We start from the raw sequence: 23861 nt of genomic DNA, 5'->3' as shown, positions 1-23861 counted from the left end.
TTACCGCCTGGAGGGGTGGGATAGGGAAGGTGGGAGGGAGGGAGACGCAAGAGGGAAGAGATATGGGAACATATGTATATATATAACTGATTCGTTTTGTTGTAAAGCAGAAACTAACACACCATTGTAAAGCATTTATACTCCAATAAAGATGTTAAAAAAAAAAAAACCACAATGAGCTATCACCTCACCAAAAAAAATAAATAATAAATAAATTTTTAAAAATAAAATAAAATGGATATCCAACATGGACCTACTTATAGCACAGGGAACAATTCTGCTCAATACTTTGTAACAACCTAAATGGGAAAAGAATTTGAAAAACAATAGATACATGTATATGTATAACTGAATCACTTTGCTGTACACCTGAAACTAACACAACATTGTTAATCAATTCTACTCCAATATAAAATAAAAAGTTAAAATTTTTAAAAATAAATAAATAAATAATTAAAAAAATAAAAAGAGCCAGAATTATATGATTTAGAAAACATAACATTTTAAAGGGCCAACTAAGGTCTCTGTTTTAACTCAATCACTTGGTAGTCTATTTGTTGAATAAACATTTGTCTAGGGGGTTGAATGACATTGCTCACGTGTAGAATACCACAGAAGTGTGTCAGTAAACCCCTGAAGTTCATTCCGTGATATGTAAGGGTACTGTTTAATTTACTGAGATTCTACTCTTTGCTATGAAATATTCTAGGAACTTGGGATACATTCAGGACCAAACAGACAAGTCTCTGCCTCTAAGAAAGTTACATTCTACAACAGGCAGCCACCCAATAACAAAACATATCAACTGTATAATCATATGGTATGGGTACTGTTTGAATAGTGTCCTCCCAAAATGTATGTCCACCAGGAACCTGGGAAGGTGACCTTATTTGGGTCGTGGCAGATGTAATCCAGTTAAGCTGAGGTCACACTGGATTCGTGTGGGCGCTGAATCCAATATCAATAGTGTCCTAAGAAGAAGAGGGAATCTGTACACAGAGAGACACACAGAGGAAAGACGGCCACATGGAGACAGAGGCGGAGATTGGAGGTATACTGCCAGAGGCAAAGAATCCAAGGATTTCTGGCAAGCACCGGATGCTAGAAGTGTAGGAAAGTCAAGGAAGGATTCTTCCCAAGAGCCTGCAGAGTGTGCACGGCCCTGCTGACACCTTGATTTTAGACTTCCGGTCGCCAAAACTGTGAGAGAGTAGATTTCTGTTGTTCAGTTTGTGGGACCTTGTTACAGCAGTCCTAGGAAACTAATGCAGGAGGTTAAGAGGCGGTTAAGTGTCTTGGAAAGTAAGGGACTGGGCATGCTAAATGGGGGGAGGGTTTTCACCGTTAAATAGGAGATTCAATGTAGGCTTCACTGGGAAGGTGAGAGTAGAGTGAAGATTTGGAGTTGGGAGAACTGGTGATGTGGATCCCGGGTGAGGAGCCCTCCAGGCAGAAGTGGGAGTGAGCCTGGCAGACCCAAGGAAGAGCAAGGAGGCTCGTGTGGCTGGAACGAGTGAGGGTGGGGAGAGTCCAAGAAGTTTATGGAGTTGACCGGGGACACGGGACCATCACGGTAGATCGGCTGACTGCGTCTCGCGGTGGGTACTCCTACAGTTTTGAGCAGAGGATTGACATCATCTAATCTGGTTCTAAAAGGATCACTGCAGAAGCTCGGGTGACTTTAGGGATAGGTCTACTGGAGAAACCCATTCAGAGACAATGGAGGCTTGGAGAGCAGAGGCAGTGATCTAAGTGGAAAGATGTAGTTTAATCCTGAGTGTACTTCAAAGGTAGAGTTGCCAGGATTTGCCGACCGACTACATGTTGGCGTGTGAGAGAAACAGGAGCCAGAGACCGCCTCAGATGTCAGGGGTTTGGGCCTGAGCAGCTGGAAGAACGAAAATGCAACAGCTGAGAGGGGGAAGCTGTGGGTGCAGAAGGCTCTGTTGTGGCGGGGGTGGGGGGCAGTGCTGGAAGTCAGAGGCTTGGTTTGCCGCCTGCTAAATTTTAAGATGCCTGGTAGGTATCCAAGTGGAGATGTCAGGCGTGCGGCTGGGTGTATGAATCCACGGTTCAAGAGAAAGGAGTGAGCTGGAGTATAAAACTGAGTCATAGGCACGTAAATGGAATTTAAAACCATAAACCAGGTGAGATCACCAAGAGCATGCAGGCAGAGAGGAGGCCTAGCCACTGATCCCAGGCCACGTCGCTCTAAGGAACCGGGAAGCCACATGCAGCAAGTTGTCAAGGAGGACTTCATCCAGCAGGACAAATGAGGCTGCTGGGTTAAGAGAGGTGGGGACAGGGAAGGAGTCTGCAGTTAACCCTGTGTGTTCAGTACCTTTGGATAAAATGCATAGGTGAAACCTTAATGAAAACGGGTTTGAAAGAGAATGGGAGAACTGGGTACGATGAGTACCGATAACCCTTTCATAGCGTTTTGCTGAAAAGAGGAGCAAATTATTAATTTTAGTTTGCAACGATATACGTATTCCAATTGGTCAAGTTCTTCAGTGATGTATTAGTAATTAATCTATTTCTTATAAATACCAAACTATAATATATATACTACAATGTTATACACAAATAATACATGTTATGTAATTATGTAAATGTAAGTCAAAGAGAAAAACAAATATTGTATATTAACACATACACGTGGAATCTAGAAAGATGAACCTATTGGTAGGGCAGGAATAGAAAGGCAGATGCAGAGAATGGACGTGTGGACATGGGGTGGGGAGGGGAGGGTGGGATGAATTGGGAGATAAGGTTTGACATAAATACACTACCATGTGTGAAATAGATAGCTAGTGGGAACCTGCTGTACAGCACTGTGCTACACAGCTCAGGGAGCTCAGCTCGGTGCTCTGTGATGGCCTAGTTGGGTGGGATGGGGGGCGGTGAGGGAGGTCCAAGACGGAGGCGATGTGTATATGTGTACGGCTGATTCACTTTGCTGTGTGGCAGAAACTAACACAACATTGTAAAGCAATTATCCTCCAATAAAAAAAAAAGACAAAATTACTCAGTTGAAACAAAAATTATATAATGTTTTCAATCAAACTTTTTATTTTGAGATCATTGTAGGCTCACATGCACTCATAAGAAATAACACAGAGAGATCCTGCATACCCTACACCCAGTTTCCCCCAAGAATAATGTCTTGGGAAATTCTAATACAATATAACAACTGAGACAATCACTGAGACAATCTTGTTCAGTGAGACACTGTCTCAGTGAGACACTGAGACAATCTTGTTCAGATTCCCCTAGTTTTACCTATATTCATTCGTGTGTGTGTGTGTGTGTGTGAGAGAGAGAGAGAGAGAGAGAGAGAGAGAGAGAGAGAGAGACCACAGCATCCCTCGTGTTGGCCTCTCATAACCACACCCATCTTCCTCCCACCTCCTCATCTTCCAGCCACAACCCCTTGGACTGTTTACAAATCTGTTCTCCATTTCTATAATTTTGTCTTCTCAAGAAGGTTATACAAATGGAATCATACAATATATAACCTTTTGGGCTTGGCTTTTCTCACTCAGCAACACCTCGGAAGATTCACAGGTTGATATGTATTGTGTATCAACAATGTGTTCTTTTCAGCTGCTGAGCAGTATTCCACAGTATGGACAGACCAAAGTTATTTAATTGTTTACTGAAGGACTTGTGGGTTGTTTCCAGTTCGTGGCTTTTACACAGAAAGCTGCCATGAACGTTCATGTACAGTTTTTTTGTGTGAACATAAAACTTCATTGCTGTGGGATAAATGCCCAGGAGTACAACTGCTGGATTGTATGGTAATCGAATGGCTAGTTGTACATGGAATTGCCAACCTTTTCCAGAGTGGCTGTACCATTTTATCTTCCCTCCAGCAAGGTATGAGTTGCCTAGTTTTTCCTGCATTCATCAGCATTTGGTGTTGTCACTATTTTTCATTTTAGTCATTCTGATAGGTGTGTAAAGTGACCACACTGTTGTTTTAACTTGCATGTTACCTACTTTTTCCTTGATGGACCATGCTTTTGATGTCTAATCTAAAAATTCTTTGCTAAGTCCTAGGTCTTAAAGATTTTTTCCTAAAAGTTTTATAGTTTTAGGTTTTACATTTAAGTTTGGAGTATGTATGTGTGTACCCATACATGCTCCTTAGGTATATACAGACTATTAAAATAAATCTAAAACTTACTATAAAACTACTCACTAATTTTTGCTATATGTCCATCCAGTCTTGTTTTTGTGTAAAAAAGTTTACATTTATAGATGTGTATTTTAAAGTTTACACACACACATATATAACACATGTATACATAAACTTTTAAAACACAAAATTAGGATTGTATCACCCGAACTTTTCAGTAACAATCACGAACCTTCTCCACGGTAATGCTCTGTAACATCATTTTTAAAGCTATGCAGTATTCCATCACACAATGTTGTTTTTTTTTTTTTTGAATTTTTGAATTTTATTTATTTTTTATACAGCAGGTTCTTATTAGTTATCAATTTTATACCCATCACTGTATACATGTCAATCCCAATCTCCCAAGTCACCCCACCCCAAAGCCCACCCCCCAACCACTTTCCCCCCTTGATGTCCATATGTTTGTTCTCTACGTGTGTGTCTCAACTTCTGCCCTGCAAACCGGTTCATCTGTACCATTTTTCTAGATTCCACATATATACATTAATATACGATATTGTTTTTCTCTTTCTGACTTACTTCACTCTGTATGACAGTCTCTAGATCCATCCACACCTCCACAAATGACCCAATTTTGTTCCTTTTTATGGCTGAGTAATATTCCATTGTATATATGTACCACATCTTCTTTATCCATTTATCTGTCGATGGGCATTTAGGTTGCTTCCATGACCTGACTATCGTAAATAATGCTGCAATGAACATTGGGGTGCATGTGTCTTTTGAATTATGGTTTTCTCTGGGTATATGCCCAGTAGTGGCATTGCTGGGTCGTATGGTAATTCTATTTTTAGTTTTTTAAGGAACCTCCATACTGTTTGCCATAGTGGCTGTATCAATTTACATTCCCACCAACAGGGTAAGAGGGTTCCCCTCACACCCTCTCCAGCATTTGTTGTTTGTAGGTTTTCTGATGATGGCCATTCTAACCGGTGTGAGATGATACCTCACTGTAGTTTCGATTTGCATTTCTCTAATAATTAGTGATGTTGAGCAGCTTTTCATGTGCCTCTTGGCCATCTGTATGTCTTCTTTGGAGAAATGTCTATTTAGGTTTCTGCCCATTTTTGGATTGGGTTGTTTGTTTTTTTAATATTGAGCCGCATGAGCTGCTTGTAAATTTTGGAGACTAATCCTTTGTCCGTTGATTCGTTTGCAAATATTTTCTCCCATTTTGAGGGTTGTCTTTTTGTCTTGTTTGTAGTTTCCTTTGCTGTGCAAAAGCTTTTAAGTTTCGTTAAGTCCCATTTGTTTATTTTTATTTCCATTACTCTAGGAGGTGGGTCAATAAAGATCTTGCTGTGACTTATGTCAAACTGTTCTTCCTATGTTTTCCTCTAACACTTTTATAGTGTCCAGTCTTACATTTAGGTCTTTAATCCATTTGGAGTTTATCCCTCAAGACTGTTTTGGCTATTCGGGGTCTTTGGTGTCTCCATACAAATTTTAAGATTTTTTGTTCTAGTTTTATAAAAAATGCCAGTGGTAGTTTGATAGGGATTGCATTGAACCTGTAGATTGCTTTGGGTAGTATAGTCATTTTCACAATGTTGATTCTTCCAATCCAAGAACATGGTATATCTCTCCATCTGTTTGTATCATCTTTAACTTCTTTCATCAGTGTCTTATAGTTTTCTGAGTACAGGTCTTTTACCTCCTTAGGTAGGTTTATTCCTAGGTATTTTATTCTTTTTGTTGCAGTGGTGAATGGGATTGTTTCCTTAATTTCTCTTTTTGATGTTGAGTGTATAGGAATGCAAGAGATTTCTGTGCATTAATTTTGTTTAATACATCTCGTATCATCGGTCATTTTGGTTATTTGCAAACTGCTGCTCTATCAAATGGAGCTTTCCACATTATCTGAGGTCTGCTGGTTCCTCTTGTGTCCTCTGGCTAGTGTGTCTCCTCTGGAGGTGGCAGCATGGAGGATGGGCCGGATGCACTGAAGAACAGACCTGGACCCATCGTTCCTTCTCATTACTGCCACCCTCGGACAGTGAGTTTCCTGAGCGTCTTGAAATTTAAAGAATTCAAAAATCATCTGGCAAAGACCCAGGGCAAAACATGAGGAAGTTTGGGGGTGAGGAGGCCAGGGCAGATATGGGAGCCAGCCAGCTGGAATGACTTATTTTTCTCTTTGCCCTGCGTCATCCTTTCTCGAGAGGTGGGCACAGTGTGTGTGTGAACCAGTGGACAGACAGAGGAAGAAGACGCAGAAGCTCCCCTCACTTCTTTGAGACTCCCTGAGTGTGACAGAAGTCAAAGAGGTATTTTTTCTTCTGTGGTTTCCTTGCTTGACAAAACACAGCTCTCCTGAACTGCTACAGACTTTTCTTTCCTGATCTAGTTGCCTCTGTGGTCCTGATGCTGCCAGGGTATGGAAAGACAGCAGTGATTTCAAGCTTCCCAGACCGACCTAGGCTCAGCCCTGGCTCTGCCATTTCCTGCTTTCTAACTGGCAAAAAGGAAGTAACAACTTACCTTGTGGAATCATCCTGAGGATTAAATAAGAAAATACGTGAAAAGCACCAGTGCCTGCTGTTCAGCAGGTCCTCTAGAATTGGTAGCCTTTCGATCCATTTGTAGGGGGTCCCTCCCAGGGATCAGTGTCCCGCTTCCCGGGAGCAGAGACACGTGAGGGAGTGAAGGGTTTTGCTTGTGCCTGGGTGCTGGCATGTGCTGTCCTCAGCAAGGCAGAGGGGTTAGAATCCACCATGCGGAGGCACTCACGCCAGGAGTCAGAGTTCAGTTTCTAAAAGTCAGAGACACTTAACCTGGCTTTTCAGGTTTCCTTGGAACTTCTTTCTCTGTTTTTATCTTGTCTCTTAGACCCTTTAACAAACTTTCTGAATTAATGGTGATGGACCTATGTCCACCACTGATCTTTCCTACCTCATTTGAAGAGCAAACCTAGGTGTGAAGATTCACCCTGGGGGTCCGTCGGAAATGCAGATTTCTGCCTCTAACTCTGGTGATTTTGACTAGCGGCCACACACAGTATTCATGTATTCCTCCTGATCTGGGAAAGTCAGTCCCTCCAGGACCGAAAGAGATGTCTGAAGCCTGCGGCACTCATGGCCACACACAGTATTTCATGTACTCCTGATCTTGGAAAGTCAGTCCCTCCAGGACCGGAAGAGATGTCTGAAGCCTGCGGCACTCATCGCCGGGAGAGGCAGTGCAGCTGGGCCTCCATCAGCCTCAGAACCCAAGGTCGTGGCCACTTGCTATATTTTCACGGCAGGTATTTAGTTTGGTTACCATAGTTCAATATTAAGACCAAAATATTATCATTTTCTAAATCAAATAAAACCCCAATATTTATTTGTGGACCCGTTTTTCACTTCAAGATACTATTAAAATTAAAAAGGGAAAAACACCAAGTATGAGTGAGTATGTGGGGAAACTGGAACTTCTTTTTTTTTTTTTGGCCACACTGTGCAGCGTGTGGGATCTTAGTTCCCCGACCAGGGATCGAACCCGGGTCCCCTGCATTAGAAGACTGGAGTCCTAACCACTGGACCACCAGGGAAGTTCTGACACTGGAACTCTTATACACTGATGAAGGGAGGATGCAAATTGTTAGAACAAGGTATCTGAGGGTATTTTGCTCTAATTTAGTAAGGGTGGAGATACGGAGGTGTGTGTGTGACCGAACAATTCCACCTCCTGAGCTAGAGAGACATTCACACGCGTGCACCAGGACACGTGTGCAGGCACGCTCAGGACAGTATGGGCTATCATAGCTTTGCACTAGGAATAAGCCCAAACGCCCAAGAGCAGTGGGACAGAGCACACACAGTGGAGTTCAAGGCAGAGTTCCACTGCAGTCATGAAAATGAGTGATGCAGGGCTGTGCGTGTGAACGTGAGTGAATCTCAAGGACGATGAGTAAGTCACAGAATGCAGAGCATTTTGATATCATTACCTAGTATTTAAAGACAATGCTTGATGTTCCTCACAGGCACACGTTAGCTCAGGGATGAAAGTCTTAGCAGTGTATTTGTCAGTATCAGACTCCAGGGTGCCTCGGTGGGGAGGGGAGAGGGGTGTGGATTGGGACTGATTTATTTCTTTCAAAAGCGATCTGAAATTTGGCAAAACTTCAGATGTTCTCATTCTGCGTGCCGAGTAGATGGATGTTTGTTTCTGTTCTTCTATAGTTTTCTAGGTTCACAGAACTTCAGAATCATTTTTAGAAGATATCAGTACAGATGTTCTGCATCAACTAAATAATAATCCTTCTCATTCCAAACTTGGGAGTTTATGAGACTCTCTGCTTGTGTCATCAGAGTAACCCCAAAGTAGGCAGGGGAAGTGCTGCGTCCATTTGAAGAGAGGGAAGCTCAGAGCAGCTAGTGACCAGCTCAACGTCACACAGCCAGTAAGAGGTAAAGCCAGGATTCAGACCCAGGTTCCAAATCCATGCTCTTCCCCTGCCCCAACCCCCCATCATCTGACACCTTTCTAGAGCTCTTTATTTGTAATGAGCACTTCAGTGCCCTGTATTGTATAACTCTGAGCCTTTTTTCAATAACAGGAATCACTTTCATTTGGTAGACTGAAACGTCCACATAGACAGCTATTTCAAGATATATTAATATATTAAAGTGACATATTCAGGAGCATAGGGTAAAGCAGTGTTGGAACCTATACTGCCACCCATGAACTCCTAATTCATGTAGGATTTATTCTTTTCAGCCACAAACTAATCAAGTTTATAACCGTTTATAATCCAATTCTTATAAATACTTTAACATAATTTGTTCATTGCATGATTATAACATTAAAACATGGTAGGCCCCTAAATTATTAACAGTAGGGCAAGGGCTAGGTAACTGTGGTTAATTCAGTCATTAACGTTTGCATCGTGAAGACTCTTCAGCAACGGATAAGAACGGTACTTAGCCAGTGTGCACGGGTCCGGGTGAGTGGCTGTTTATGGCTGGTGTCCACTCTGATTAGCTACTGCCCATGACTCCTGTGTCAACGCCTGTGCTGTACCAGTTGTTAAGTATCTTTAATAATGCCCTTCTTACAATGCACCATTAAGTGGGTAATAGCAGGAATCAAGTTATATTACACTATGATTACAATCATAGAGATATGTGTACACAAAAACCCCATATATGCACACGCACACATAACCGACTTACGCAGCTAGAATTACTGGTGGGTTTTCCTCTATCACACACGTTTTCCACAATTTGATACTGATTTTATAATTTGAAGATCAAATATTGGAATCTGTTCTTAGAGTACATCTGTCCTGAGTCAGCCACTTTATGACCCTATCCTAGACTTTTCACTCAATCCTGCTCTTCCCGCGAGGGCACAGTTTATGTGCCGAGGCAGTGAAGCGTAATTCCTGGCTGAAAAAGGAGACACAATGGCTCTGCTTTGTTTTCAGATAAGATCAAATGCACTGGACTTATTTTATGTGTCTCTATTTTGCCAAGGGTACTACAAATTATATAGACATATGGAAAGACCAAATGCTATCAGCTCCTCTTAATGAAAGTCTTATCCTCTTCAACCCCACAGTTCTCTCAAGTCTTCTTTTTCCTATTGGGATGTTACAGACACCCTCACATCACTTCAAGGCTGAAAACGCATGCTTCGTACTATCAGATAAAGTACAGTTTCATCAAATATAGGTAAACCTTTCAAATCTTATAAACCCTTGTGATGGTATTATATTTTATGTTTCTCAACCTTCCTAACCACGAGAATTCATCCTTACAATTCAGAGGGATGAAACCGGAATTTTAAAAAACAGGTCCAGGTCTTTTGTTACACATCCGTATGTGTTCAGAATGCTCACTCTTGGGATTTCATTCCATCACCAGGAGTTGACATCAGTTAAACTTATCTTCTTTTCCACTTACCCTGATGAAAGGGGCTATTTGAAAGTGACTTACATCTTTATACCAAGAGCTACTTTCTCTCTTTTTGAAATGATCAGTTTCTTAAGAAATTATAGATTCAAAATATAAGGGGTAGCCATGAGGTTATGAATTAAGAAGCAGAAACACCAAAACAGCGGAATATTTCACTATATGTAATAGTCAACACATAAAATCCAATCCAGCTCAGCCATATTAAGTGATTTCAAGTTGGACGTCAATTAAATATATTATGTAAGCAACAGCTGTAGCATATGGCAGGATGGTAGGTAATTTGAATTCTTTTCATGCACTGCTTTTCCTGCAGGAGTATCTAGCAACATCCCAACACTTGGTTTTTTATCTGGCATTAGCTGTGCAGAAATCCCATTTTGCACTCTCATTGCAGAAGTGTATCACTTATGAAATTGATTCCTGACACATGGTGTTGTAAGAAGGTTAATGGTTAATTAATTTAGCCAGTGGTAGGATTTCCTATGTTTAATAATGCATGAGATGATGGCCTTTTGATTCGTTTATATTTCCAGTAAGACTATAAACTTCTGCAATATTATGAGAAAGATATGTAAAATGATTGTACGGATTAGTTCATGTTTTCAAACACTGGAAGCATTTGCAAATTCAAGAGTAACCAAACAAATGAGCTCAGATATTTAACAACGATGTACTTCATGATGGAAATCCATGCTGAAAACTTAGTTCTCCATAAACCTTAAATGCTCACAACTAAGAGTTTATTTTCTATTAAGAGGGTCTATAAAACTCAGTGATATTGTTTCTCCCTAATTTTTCTAGCCAGATCCAGTGAACAATGGGAGAGCAAAGCCAGGGTTGGAAGAAACAATAATAATAATCTGACCTCCAACATCTGAATGTGCCTCTATTTGCCACCCTTCAATGCCTTTTGAACGGGGAAGATTCGATTCTTTTAGGTGCCCATGGCTGGGTCTTCTTCCAGCCACCCTGATACTCTTTTTGCTCTTAAAACTCCTTGACTGAGCAACCGAGAGTACAGATTGGCATTACAACCTTCTATTTTCCTTCCTACCAAATAAAACCCAGAGTCTCCAAAATGTTAAAAGACACAGTGTCGTCACCTGATCCTTTTCCAACTCAGGTGAAAGGCTGTTAAAGAAAACCAAAAAGGAAGAAGGGGAGGAGGAAGAAGAGGAAGTAAGCGGGAGGGAGAAGTGGCGGGATGGGTGGGCAGGGGGAGACCATGCTCACTCAGCAAGAGTCAGGGGAAAACTAGAGAATGGGCAAGATGGGACCAAGGCCCTGGCATCAGGGCAGCAGTAGAGCTGGAGACAGTGCTGGGATGGAGGGAGCATAGTGCCCACCACCTTCCCCTCCAGGAGATGGAAGCCCGCAGCGGGAAAGCGCTGTGCACCGGGAGTCCCCGGACTCCCTTTCAGAGCATTTGCAGTTGTAACGTTGGGCGAGAAGGGGCTCAGGTAGGGAGGCTGAGAGACGGTGTGCCCGGCAGCCAGGATGGAACCAGGATGGGGTAGGAGTTGAACCGGCTCGTTTGTTTCCGAGGAAAATAAATGACTGTGCGTTTGAGGGCAGTTAGTTAAATTTAGCAGTTAGAGTCTGTCATGCAGAACTGGAAATGTGAGCTTTTATTTTATTTTATTTTATTTTTTAACATCTTTATTGGTGTATAATTGCTTTACAATGGTGCGTTAGTTTCTGCTGTATAACAAAGTGAATCAGCTATACATATACATACATTCCTATATCTCCTCCCTCTTGTGTCTCCCTCCCACCCTCCCTATCCCACCCCTCCAGGTGGTCACAAAGCACCGAGCTGATCTCCCTGTGCTATGCGGCTGCTTCCCACTAGCTATCTATTTTACGTTTGGGAGTGTATATATGTCCATGCCACTCTCTCACTTCGTCCCAGCTTACCCTTCCCCCTCCCCGTGTCCTCAAGTCCTTTCTCTATGTCTGTGTCTTTATTCCTGTCCTGCCTCTAGGTTCTTCAGAAACTTTTTTTTTTTTTTTAGATTCCATATATATGTGTTAGCATACGGTATTTGTTTTTCTCTTTCTGACTTACTTCACTCTGTATGACACACCCTAGGTCCATCCACCTCACTACAAATAACTCAGAAATGTGAGTTTTTAAACTCTGTCTTTAGGCTGTTAATAGGTGAATGGTAATGACAAGGCAATGAGCCTGCCCTGTCTAACCAGACAACTGAGCTTCCGTTTGGCCTGCACTACTGCAGTACACTGAAGTGGCAAGACCCACCGGAACTGCCGACTGGTCCAAATCAGCCAACTTAGAAAGAACTTTGGACTATTTAAGTGCAAGGCACTATGGAGCTCATCTGGTACAACTCACATTCTGTGTGTGTAGACTTGAAATGCAGAGGGTTAGGGGACTCTTCCAAGGTCACACAAATGATCAGCCTCCGAAGTATATAAGGTACTTTCCCTTCACACATGAAGGCTCCCAGATAAGAAAAATGAAAGCATCCCGGTCATACTTTTCGGAAACTCCTATCCTAACAGCTCAGAAGTTATGTATTCTTCTTTAAGGAAGATTCATTGGTGACAACTGAGACATGGTGAATATCAGAATTATGCATACAAAATTCTCCTTTTACAACTAGATGACCAGGAAGACAGGAAGTGTCTGATTTCAGATTGTGGCTCTGACAGATAACTGTGACTGCAGAAATCACACACCACCAGCTAGCTGGTAGCCTCTATTTTATCAGCTATAGGAGTTCTCCAAGGAGAGGAGTTGATGTCTATTGTAAGGTGACAACTATGACTTTAACATAAATGATATCACAGGCTTCTTAGATGAACATTACTTCTTTCTTTCTTTCTTTCTTTCTTTTTTTTGCGGTACGCGGGCCTCTCACCGCTGCGGCCTCTCCCGCCGCGGAGCGCAGGCTCAGCAGCCATGGCCCACGGGCCCAGCCGCTCCACGGCATGTGGGATCCCCCTGGATTGGGGCACGAACCCGTGTCCCCTGCACCGGCAGGCGGACCCCCAACCACCGCGCCACCAGGGAAGCCCACATTACTTCTTTCTTGAATGTACTTCATTGATGGTTAATGAATGTGGCTTAGAATCAGCTCAGCAATAGATTCAGCTTTGACCTCATGATATATAGGCTTTATTTGGATTTTTTTAACATATAACGGGTCTTAGAGCCACCTTGCTAAAGTTAACCAGAGTATTCGCAACAACTGTTGTTACCTGCTAGTCCTTGGTTTGCTATCTCGTTGGTTTTTCCACCCTGAGTGAAAACTGCCCCACAATAATAATTCATCAAGTTATTTGTTCATCCATCCATTCATTCACCAAACATGCATTACATACTTGAAATATCCTGTACAGTGCTAGGCACTCTGCATAAATGACCTTTCACCCTTAAAACAATCCTGCGACACAGAGATTTTTGTGTTTCCCATAGTACAGACAGGAGACCAATGAACTCAGGCCTGTGTACAATCAGGGCACTCCAGTCTGCTACCCCAAGAAATGCGACACGACAAGCCAAATACTATTCATCTCCATATGGACGTTTAGCCATATCTGCATAGGAGGTAACTAGCCTTTCTTGTTGGATAATTTATTTATCTCAAGTTTCCAAGTAAACATTTTTCTCCTGGCATGTCTACCAAACCTTAATGGTTCTTGGTTCAGAAATGGCAAACACTGTGCAATTCTAAAATAAAGACAGCTGCTAAGGTTGGCTACATGATGGTCTATAATACGAATTGTCTGGTCATTTTTGTTTTAAAATATCTGTGTAAAGAGCTGAAATATTTGGATCAAGAAATGGGAGTGTAAATCTGTTTTAAATTATAGTAACCACTTCTCAAAGGTTTAATTCTCCACTTTTTTCTTAAATTGAACATGCACGCCATGGATGTAACTCAAGTGCCAAGAAAAGCGGGTTAATAGGTGTCTGATGACTCTTCGAATGTATTTGTCTCAGATGTGCTCTCTGCTAGGAAGCCTGTAGTGTGTTACTTGGCAGACAGGTCCACAGGGCGACCTCACCCCCATAATTTCCACCTCCTATTGCTTATGCCCTGTGTAACCCCTTCACCTTTGAGTGCAGGTGGCGCCTGGGACTGGCTTATAAGCCACAGAAGATGGCAAAGGTGATGACATATCACTTTCAAGGTTAGGTTATGTTATGTAAATCTCTATCCTTGACTGGAAGAAGAGATTCTCCTTGCTAATCTGAGGAGGTAAGTGGTCGTGCTGGATAAGCCCATGGGTCAAGGAAGTGCAGGTGGCATCTAGAAGCTGAAGGTGACCTCCAGGCAACAGCGAGCCAAAAGCTGGGACCCTCAGCAAATAGCCCCAGGAAATAAATCCTGCCAACAACCTAAGTGAGCGTGGAAACGGATTCTCCCCCCACCCCCAGCTGAGCCCCCAGATGAGGATGCAGCTAGCCAAGACCTGACTCTGAGTCTTGTGCCCAGACTCCCAAGCCATGGAAACTGAGAGAGAGGTGTGTTGTTCTAAGTCATTTCTGGGATTAGTTACACAGCAATTAAAAAACACTAACCTAAGTACTCATGTGGTGGTTTCGCAGCCTCCTGTGTTTACCTTTCCATCCCCCTCATTGGGCTGTGAGCTGGCTTACAGAATGGGACTGGACTGTGTCTTGGTTTACTTTTGTTCCCCACTCCCCCTGGTGTTTAGCACACTTACGTGACAGACAGTCAGGAAGTGTGCGCTGAGTGAATAATCCAGTGAACGGACAAATGAATGAATATGGTACCTTAGCATTCCGGTGTCTGTATCAACCACACGCCGCTGTTTCCTCTAATATCTCTTGGTTAATCAACGTGCTGAGGAAACTGAAACTATTTCCTTTTCTAGGCAAGTCGTTTGTCTTCGTTAAAATGGAGCTGCTGTCCTATTTTCCGGTCATACTGTTTGATTAGACCCTTCTGGAATATCTTGTAGAATTCTCCGTGGTTTTCACTAGCCTACATAATTCTGTGCCATCAGCTACTTCGATGAGCTATAGCTAGTTTTCTCCAACTAATTACTTCAGACGCTAGGCGCCAATTCCTGAGGCTCCCCATTAACTCCTTTCTATGAAGGGAATCTGCACAAATTTCCTTTCTCTGAACTAATTTAAATCCACACGACGAGAACTTGATCTCTTATTCTGTCGTTAGCAATAATAATTATATTCAGACTTTTAGACGATGAAAGCACTTTATACCAATTATTTTATCTGTGTTATGCCCAGAGGTAGGCTTGCTACGTAATCCCCATTTTTTGGATAAGAAAAGAGAGGCTGAAAATGTTTTTGGAAGTAACCTGTAGGTTATTTATTTTCTCAATCAACAATTTATTAAGCACTGAGAATATGTGGAGAATGGTATTTAGAAAAAATGAAAGGAAGGAAGAAAGGGAGGGAGGAAGGAAGGAAAGAGGGAAGGAAGGAAGGAAGGAAGGGAGGGAGGGAGGGAGAGAGGGAGGAAGGAAGGAAAGAGGGAAGGAAGGAAGGAAGGAAGGGAGGGAGGGAGGGAGAGAGGGAGGAAGGAAGGAAAGAGGGAAGGAAGGAAGGAAGGAAGGGAGGGAGGGAGGGAGGGAGGAAGGAAATAGGGAAGGAAGGAAGGAAGGAAGGGAGGGAGGGAGGGAGGGAGGGATGGAGGAAGATGTGTCTTGCCTGCCTTATTAAATTATAAGTTCTCCATAGTTTCATCTGTGTTTTTTCAATTTTACTTCTTCTACTAGTAATTCCACAAGAAAAGCTGGGCATAAGGCTTCATCACCTTACAGCTAGAAAAATACAGCAGACTTCTGCTTGTCTTAGCGCTTCTGGGGTTTCCCGGCCTCTGTTTATCCAACGCAGGATTTGGAGAATATTTTGTTAAGCTCGATCTTATTGCTTCTGAGGTTCCTACAGTGATTTCCTGTGACTAATATTTAAGATACAATCATTCTTGCTTGGTTAAAGACCCTTTTAGACATTTCATTCACCTTCCTTCCCAATCTAATATCCTCTGTTAATGTCTTCCTTATTTCGTAACCAGGAATTCTCTACATCAACTGTGATGACTAGCTTATCGCCCCTTTAAGCAAAACTTCTCCTCCACTTGTTTTCTATACACCATCTCTTCAAGCCAACATGCCCTCCTGGATCACGCAGGACAACCTGACTTCTCTCTCCTCCTATAAAAGCGGGTACATTAACCTCTGATTCACCTTTTCCTCCTCAATTAGGCCTTAACTCTTTGCCTCTCATACGCCTGAACTTTTTCATTTTGCTGCATTTATACCAGTGGTCCCTCAACCAGCAGGATTAGCATCACCTAGAAACACACATTCTTGGACCCCACCTCGAATATACTGCATCACAAGTACTGAGGGTAGATCCCAGAAAACCATTTTAAAAAACCCTCCATGTGACTCTGATGCCCTTTAAAGTCTGAGAGCAAATGACTGATATGTGTAAATATAAGTAAAAACACATACAAACATACACACACACACACACACACAAACACAAATTTCCAAAAGGGTATGTCACTGAAAAAAATCAGATCCCCATTTAGATCGTAAGCTATTTCAGATGGCAGGAAGCATATGATAAGATTTCACTAGTATTACGAGTGTTTTTCTAACACCCGTAGCACCTAGAGCAGGGTTTTGCACATATTTTGTACTTAACTACATGTTCAGCTAAATGCCACTTGTTCCTTTATCCCACCCTGGCTTATTAACAACGCGTATTCGACCAAAAGGGTACAAAGGGAAGAAAATAAATGAAGCACATTATTCTTATTAAGTATGTATTTGCAGCTCTCATTAAGTCTAGGAAAACCAAAATTAGTTCTGCACACAGAGCTCTTGCCCTGGGGCTCCTGTGTACCTTCTATAGCTATACCTTCTTCAAAAGGTTCCAGTCAAACTGAGCTATTTGTGTCTCCCCAGCAGTATCTCTAAGCTGTACCTTCTACCTGGGATGCCCTCTGTTCCTTACCTGCCTGCATAACTCCTCTGTATCCTTCAAGGTTCACCTTCAAGAAGCTTCTCTGCCCCCCATTCCATCATAGTGAGACACCCCTCCCTCGTGCTCCCGGGGTACCCTCTATTTATCCCTACCCTGGCACTCACTACACTATATTACAAAATCACCTCCACCTGTCTGTCTGTCTGCTCCACAACACTGCATAGTAAGCACCTGAAGACAGACAGGTCTCACGGAGGTATTCTATTCTGCTTGTCATGTAAGTTGTTGACCAGGAAAAAAAAATGGCTAAGATTTGATATTAGATGTAATTCAGTTTTCTATGCTTTAATTTCCTCAACAAGCAAACATGAATGTATTTTATGCCAGCAACCTATGTAGTTCAGAATTAGAATGCAGCTCATCTCTGCTGGTCCCTGAAGGGATCGGGGATCCCCGAGGCAGTTTCGGTTCCCCTCCTGATGTCCAGCGGACACTGCCACCGCCTTTCTCCAGCAGCTACACCAGTGATCCAGAAGCATAAATGTCAGACTTGGGAGAAGCTCCGGCACAGGCTGTGTTGCATTTTCAAGCACGACCTGCAGCTCCCGTGGGCAAGTTTGCACAGGGCTGCTTCCCATGAGGACAGTCTCCTTGACTGTGCACTGCATGGGCTCCACTCAAATCTATGCAGGTGATGGGTCACTGCGCTCCGGGGAGGAAAAGCTCATTTTCTTGTGATTGGTGCTTCCTAATCACCTAACAGGGCACTGGGGCACGCAGAGGGGAAAAGACAAACAAATACCTTTGGGTGATCATCTTCCAGGCCGGTGAACCCCACTCCACTGCTCAGGACAGAGAACAATTTGTTCAGGACACCACCAAGCACTAGCGACTTGGTTGCCTACAAAAGGAAACCATCCCATAATTGCTGCAGCATTTAGAGCTAATTCCTGTTCTCCTTCACGGTCTCTGGCATCCTGTCCTACAGGACACAAGGCTGCAGAGAGGGCAGCCTCATGGCAAAGCCATGTAGGCACGGGACCCCAAGAGCTGTGTGCAGTGCCAGGAAATATAGTGGCGCCGGGAACAGCCCAGAGATTCCTTAGGAACTGTCATCCCTCTGAGAAGATGACCTTCCCATCCTGTGGGCATCCGTCTCCTCATAGCTTGTTCCTAAGCGTCTGAAGATTCCAAATTTAACATTTTTCCTCACGTATTCTTAAATGAAGATATTCTCCTCATTTAAGAAACTGCTTATCTTGATGAAATCAGGAGAGATTTTCTGCATATATTCATAAACATATTCTGTCTCTCAGTTGTGAGGGGAGGAAAGCTAAAATGAGGGTTTAAAATGGCATCTGGTTAGCAGCCCCCAGTGCAGTTCCTCATCCGTGAAAACTCAGAGGAAGAAGAAAACCCTCCCGGCTGACAACCATGACTACAGGCACCCTAACATTTCAATGGGATGTTTGGGGAAACAGTTGCTAATCACTGGACAGGTGATGCTTGGTGGAGAGAATCCAACCTAGGAAATGCTGGCTGATGGAAGATGGCAGAGGAAGGGGAGGATAGCTACTCCTCTGGCCCCAGACACCTCTGTCTCAGGGACCCAAGACCTGCACAAGTCAGAAATTTAACAGCACAAGAGTGAGGAAGTCATGACCCAAAAGGACTAGAGCTAAGTATCAAAACCAATGAGAATAGATATGAATCTAAAGAATGGTTGTACCATTATTTGCAAAATGGGGCAGCTTTCCTTACATGGTAAGGAAAACAAGACCCGTATATATGCTGTCTACAAGAGACCCACTTCAGACCTAGGGACACATACAGACTGAAAGTGAGGGGATGGAAAAAGATATTCCATACAAATGGAAATCAAAAGAAAGCTGGAGTAGCAATTCTCATATCAGACAGAATAGACTTTAAAATAAAGACTATTAGAAGAGACAAAGAAGGACACTACATAACGATCAAGGGATCGATCCAAGAAGAAGATATAACAAATCTAAATATTTATGCACCCAACATAGGAGCACCTCAATACATAAGGCAAATGCTAACAGCCATAAAAGGGGAAATCGACGGTAACACATTCATAGTAGGGGATTTTAACACCCCACTTTCACCAATGGACAGATCATCCAAAATGAAATAAATAAGGAAACACAAGCTTTAAATGATACATTAAACAAGATGGGCTTCATTGATATTTATAGGACATTCCATCCAAAAACAACAGAATACACTTTCTTCTCAAGTGCTCATGGAACATTCTTCAGGATAGCCCATATCTTGGATCACAAGTCAAGCCTTGGTAAATTTGAGAAAATTGAAATCGAATAAAGCATCTTTTCCGACCACAACGCTGTGAGACAAGATATCAATTACAGGAAAAAAATCTCTAAAAAATACAAACACATGGAGGCTAACCAATACACTACTTAATAACCAAGAGATTCCTGAGGAAACCAAAAAATACCTAGAAACAAATGACAATGAAAACACGAGGACCCTAAACCTATGGGACGCAGCAAAAGCAGTTCAGAAGGAAGTATATAGCAATACAATCCTACCTCAAGAAAAAAGAATCGTCTCAAATAAACAACATAACCTTACACCTAAAGCAATAAGAGAAAGAAGAACAAAAAAATCCCCAAAGTTAGCAGAAGGAAAGAAATCATAAGGATCAGATCAGAAATAAATGGAAAAGAAATGAAGGAAACAATAGAAAAGATCAATAAAAGTAAAAGCTGGTTCTTTGAGAAGATAAACAAAATTGATAAACCATTAGCCAGACTCATCAAGAAAAAGAGGAAGGGGACTCAAATCAATAAAATTAGAAATGAAAAAGGAGAAGTTACGACAGACACCACAGAAATACAAAGCATCATAAGAGACAACTAGAAGCAACTCTATGCCAATAAAATGGACAATCTGGAAGAAATGGAAAAATTCTTAGAAAGGTATAACCTTCCAAGACTGAACCAGGAAGAAACAGAAAATACGAACAGACCAATCACAAGTAATGAAATTGAAACTGTGATTAAAAATCTTCCAACAAAAAAAAGCCCAGGACCAGATTGCTTCACAGGTGAATTCTATCAAACATTTAGAGAAGAGCTAACACCCATCCTTCTCAAACTCCTCCAAAACATTACAGAGGAAGGAACACTCCCAAACTCATTCTATGAGGCCACCATCACCCTGATACCAAAACGACACAAAGATACTACAAAAATGAAAATTATAGACCAATATCACTGATGAAAACAGATGCAAAAATCCTCAACAAAATACTAGCAAACAGAATCCAACAACACATTAAAAAGATCATACACCATGATCAAGTGGGATTCATCCCAGGGATGCAAGGATTCTTCAATATATGCAAATCAATCAATGTGATAAACCATATTAACAAATTGAAGAATAAACACCATATGATCATCTCAATAGATGCAGAAAAAGCTTTTGACAAAATTCAACACCCATTTATCATAAAAACTCTCCAGAAAGTGGGCATAGAGGGAACATATTTCAACATAATAAAGGCCATATATGACACACCCACAGCAAACATCATTCTCAATGGTGAGAAACTGAAAGCATTTCCTCTAAGATCAGGAACAAGACAAGGATGTCCACTCTCACCATTATTCAACATAGTTTTGGAAGACCTAGCCATGGCAATCAGGGAAGAAAAAGAAAGAAAAGGAATACAAATTGGAAAAGAAGAAGTAAAACTGTCACTGTTTGCAGATGACATGGTACAATACATAGACAATCCTAAAGATGCCACCAGAAAACTACTAGAGCTAATCCATGAATTTGGTAAAGCAGAAGGATTCAAAATTAATGCACAGAAATCTCTTGCATTCCTATACACTAATGATGAAAAATCTGAAAGAGAAATTAAGGAAACACTCTCATTTACCACTGCAACAAAAAGAATAAAATACCTAGGAATAAAACTACCTAGGGAGATAAAAGACCTGCATGCAGAAAACTATAAGACATTGATGAAAGAAATTAAAGATGATACAAACAGATGGAGAGATTACCATGTTTTTGGATTGGAAGAATCAATACTGTGAAAATGACTATACTACCCAAAGCAATCTACAGATTCAATCCAATCCCTATCAAATTACCAGTGGCATCTTTTACAGAACTAGAACAAAAAAATCTTAAAGTCTGTATGGAAACACAATGGACCCCGAATAGCCAAAGCAGTCTTGAGGGAAAAAAAACGGAGCTGGAGGAATCAGACTCCCTGACTTCAGACTACTCTACAAAGCTACAGTAATCAAGACAATATGGTACTGGCACAAAAACAGAAACATAGATCAATGGAACAGGATAGAAAGCCCAGAGGTAAACACACACACCTATGGTCAACTAATCTATGACAAAGAAGGCAAGGATGTACAATGGAGAAAAGACAGCCTCTTCAATATGTGGTGCTGGGAAAACTGGACAGCTACATGTAAAAGAATGAAATTAGAACACTCCCTAACACTGTACACAAAAATAAACTCAAAATGGATTAAAGACCTAAATTTAAGGCCAGACACTGTAAAACTCTTAGAGGAAAACACAGGCAGAACACTCCATGACATAAATCACAGCAAGATCCTTTTTGACCCACCTCCTAAAATAATGGATATAAAAACAAAAAAAGCAAGTGGGACCTAATGAAACTTAAAAGCTTTTGCACAGCAAAGAAAAACATAAACAAGACGAAAAGACAACCCTCAGAATAGGAGAAAATATTTGCAAATGAAGCAACTGACAAAGGATTAATCTCCAAAATTTACAAGCAGCTCATGCAGCTCAATATGCAAAAAATAAACAACCCAATCCAAAAATGGGCAGAAGACCTAAATTGACATTTCTCCAAAGAAGATATACAGACAGCCAACAAACACATGAAAGAATGCTCAACATCACTAATCATTAGAGAAATGCAAATCAGAACTACAATGAGGTATCAGCTCACACCAGTCAGAATGGCCATCATCAAAAACTCTATAAACAATAAATACTGGACAGGGTGTGAGAATCCTCTTGCACTGTTGGTATGGAGGTTCCTTCAAAAACTAAAAATAGAACTATCATACGACCCAGCAATTCCACTACTGGGCATATACCCTGAGAAAACCATAATTCAAAAAGAGTCATGTACCACAGTATTCATTGCAGCTCTATTTACAACAGCCAGGACACAGAAGCAACCTAAGTGTCCATCGACAGATGAATGGATAAAGAAGATGTGGCACATATATGCAATGGAATATTACTCAGCCATAAAAAGAAACGAAATTAAGTCATTTGTAGTGAAGTGGATGGACCTAGAGTCTGTCATACAGAATGAAGTAGTCAGAAAGAGAAAGACAAATACCATATGCTAACACATATATATGGAATCTAAAAAAAAAAAAAAAGGTTATGAAGAACCTAGGGGCAGGACAGGAATAAAGACGCAGACATAGAGAATGGATTTGAGGACATGGGGAGGAGGAAGGGTAAGCTGGGATGAAGTGAGAGAGTGGCATGGACATATATACACTACCAAACGTAAAACAGATAGCTAGTGGGAAGCAGCCACAAAGCACAGGGAGATCAGCTCGGTGCTTTGTGACCACCTAGAGGGGTGGGATAGGGAGGGTGGGAGGGAGACACAAGAGGGAGGGGATATGCGGATGTATGTATATGTATAGGTGATTCACTTTGTTATAAAGCAGAAACTAACACACCATTGTAAAGCAATTATACTCCAATAAAGATGTTAAAAAAGGAGAAAGAAAAGTTCCCCACTAGGAACCGAAATTTTCAGTGTTATAACTCCAATTGTGAAAAGAACATCAATATACTATTCCACAAGTTCTGGGCCCTGGCACAAGGACAGAAAAACAGAACTACAGATCTCCCAAATAACAGAGCTAAACGACAGCCAGTCCTTTCTGAATCTTAATGTCATTCCAGATGAAAAAACAGACTGCCAGGAAAATAAAGTTCCACAGCGATGCCTGGATTTATGAGTAATCATGGTACTAAATATTTATAAAGCAGGGGAAGTGTGCAGAGTGTCCATCATTCTGTAAAACTGTGCCTGCCTAAACATTGAGAAAAGCTAAAGAAATGCTCTACTCGGCCCCATGATCAGGGCCACGGTTGGAATACAGTCACAGTTTTATCATTTACAATTTCCTTCCAACTGGGGTCATCGTTTGATTTAGAAAATAAAAGCATCAAAGATGAAAGGTTTCCTCTTTTTCTTATTTCCCATTTAATCACTGAATGTATTCAGTCCTTGTTCATTTTTATATGTGAGCAAAACGTCAAGGCTCAGAAAGACTCAAAGCTGTTAAGATGGTCCTTTTTGATAAACACAGATGAAGGCAACCTGGCATTCCCTTATACATGTACTAACTGCACAAGTACTACATGGCTGTCATCAAAATTTTAAATAGTGGCAAGGAAAAGAAAAAACAAAACAAAATAAAACCGAAACTGCCTCAAATGCCACCATTCAGAGATATTCACTGCTGATTTGGGAAGTGATATGTTTCTTCATCCTTGCTCTTGTAGGCATCGACAGTTCTTTTTTTTTTTTCTTTTTATTGACATATAGTTCACATATAAGATAGTTCTTTTTTTAATTTTTTTTTATTTTTTTTGTGGCCACACTGCACGGCATGTGGGATCTTAGTTCTCCAACCAGGGATCGATCCCGTGCCCCCTGCATTGAAAGTGCAGAGTCTTAACCACTGGACCACCAGGGAAGTCCCAGTTC

The 23861-nt window shown here is 41.5% G+C and overlaps 1 protein-coding gene and 1 non-coding gene across 2 annotated transcripts in view; both read right to left on the bottom strand.

Moving 5' to 3' along the window:
• Window positions 1-23861, bottom strand: part of LOC141277099 (microtubule-associated tumor suppressor candidate 2-like) — a 210330-nt gene that overhangs the window by 128589 nt on the left and 57880 nt on the right. The gene's annotated exons all lie outside the window — the stretch shown is intronic.
• On the bottom strand, window positions 7664-7736 carry TRNAR-UCU (transfer RNA arginine (anticodon UCU)). The gene has a single exon. It is a non-coding gene; the product is annotated as a tRNA-Arg (tRNA).

This window comes from Tursiops truncatus, chromosome 18 (genome assembly GCF_011762595.2).
Source record: "Tursiops truncatus isolate mTurTru1 chromosome 18, mTurTru1.mat.Y, whole genome shotgun sequence".
NCBI classification, from domain to species: Eukaryota; Metazoa; Chordata; class Mammalia; order Artiodactyla; family Delphinidae; genus Tursiops; species Tursiops truncatus.
Note: the sequence above shows the minus strand (reverse complement) of the source record. Positions and strands in the feature narration are given on the sequence as shown.